Genomic DNA, 2,275 nt, shown 5'->3' on the forward strand with positions numbered 1-2,275 from the left:
CAGCCTATACATGCTGATCAACTCAGCCAGGTCAGGCATGTCACATTAATCTGTGTGCGTGTGTGTGTATTTGACTGATTTGGTGGCTGGAGAAATCTAGCCCCACTGAAATGGAGTCCTGCAAGATAGCTCCATTGGGGGTGAGGATTTGCTGAAGGGAGAGATACAGCTCCATATAGAAACACAAGTAATGCAAGCAGCACATTGATAGAATTACAAAGACCCTAGTAATGTATCCCTAATAAATGAGCACACCCCAAAGTGATGAGCAAATCTGGTAACACCCTCCAGATACTAGTTTACTCACAGTCTCCCAGCATCACAGGATGCTTTACACCTTCCCTGCAAACCTTCCCTTGCAGGGTGGGTAGGCTAGCCTTGGCCCAAGCTGTCTGCTCCAGCTAAGCACAGAGGTGTGATCTAGCACCCCCTGGCTTCTGGCCTGGGCCAGTGCAGGCATGTGGCTGCATTTCAAGAATCAAAAGTGAATGTTTGTTCACTTGCTTATTGGTTCAGTCTATGCAGATTAGACTAGCCTGCAAAGATTGAATTGATTCATCCTCTGGCTTTTTGACCATCTGTACTTAGCCGGGGAGGACCCAGTGATGGTTGCACAGCCAGAGCCAGATTAACCCTTTAGTGGGCCCTAGGCAAACATTTCATGGGCCCCTACTTTTTTTCACTCAATAATTATAATATGTAAAATAATCACAACTGGGCCCCTTCTTCACTTAAGGCCCTAGGCATGTGCCTCATTTGCCTATGTGTTAATCCGGCCCTGTGCGCACTACAACTCTCAGTCATTCTGCTCACTCAAGACACTTGGGAGTGTCTGCTCACTCAAGATTCCTCACTCCGTCCTGCAAACTCTCATGTTCTTACAGACAATTTACAGAGAAACAACTCCGGTAAGTATTCAGTCCACCCAGCACTCAACACCATTCATATATCAGATCCTCAACACTGTCCTTACTGAGCTTTCCCAGTGCAGAACAGTGATTAGGTTGCCCCTGATCAGAAAGGGTGGAGTGATACTTTATCACTCAAAATATTAGTAGTTCGACCTCCAACTATCTCTTTAATCCTTTAGGCTTCAGTAAGCAACTGCTCTACTCAGGTATTCAATCCTAGGAGGGCCCCTCGCTCAGTCTCAGGAGAATTCCTCTGAGGAGACACTCACCATGATGAGAGACCAATTCTCCAACCAGAAGACCACCAAAAACTTCAAACCAAAGTCATCAGCGACTACCACCAACTTGAAGGACCACCAAGGACAGAAACAGACCAGGACTGACTCTGACCTCAGACATATGCTCTGAAAACTTTTATAAAGGCTGAAATTGCACTACATCTTTCATCCAATCAAAACTTGCAAATACCTGTCAATCATCATACATGCAACAAAAATACACTTCAATCACAAAAATACACTTCAATCACTCATCCACCAATTGGCCTGCCAAATGCCTGTCCCTCACGTATAATCCCTTATGTCCCTCACCATTACCTCAGGTGTGTGCAACTGCTCATTCCTGCCAAAACGCACACTTCACTGAGCAGGCTCGCAAGATGTGAGCGGGTCATTTGCATCACTGCATGTAAAAGGTCAGAGTTTCTGGAAAACTCTTCTCCAAAACACTAGCACACATGACCATGTAGAGCCTTGCATAAAACAACTGTGTTGGCGTAATTCTTCTATTCCACGGTTTTGCAACAATGAAACAGGGAGCAGTACTGGGGAATTCCAATGTCAAAATCAATGTAAATTAAAAATTACATGAGCCCCATGATAAAAAAAACACAGTGTAAGCCCTTAACCCTACAACCATTTATGTTTGTGCAGTAAACTGTAAACTCAAATTGGTTGCAGAATCCCACACACATATTATAAATGAAATAAAGGCCTATTGCAAACAAACACTTGAGTCACACAAAATTAAATGAAAATTACATAATTTCAGGCCTCCCACACAGTGTCATTAGAAGAGCATTGCGTATTTTTTAAATCTGTTACTCATCAAAGTCATCAACTTTGCTGAGGACATGGACATACATATAATCCCTTATGTCCCTCACCATCTGGACCCTGCCAGCATGTCAGTAGCTGTACTGTCAGGTTTGCTGTAGCTCCTCTATGCACCATTAGGGTTCAGGTTCTACCCTATGTGAAAATAGGAAGAACACAGCACACAGGGCTGGAGAGGGACCTCTGGAGTTTTCAAATCCAGCCCTCTATCACAGGAAGGGACCTCCTGAAATTGTGATTTTGCAGATT

Source organism: Gavialis gangeticus, unplaced genomic scaffold, assembly GCF_001723915.1.
Source record: "Gavialis gangeticus isolate Ggan-Ray unplaced genomic scaffold, GavGan_comp1, whole genome shotgun sequence".
NCBI lineage: Eukaryota > Metazoa > Chordata > Crocodylia > Gavialidae > Gavialis > Gavialis gangeticus.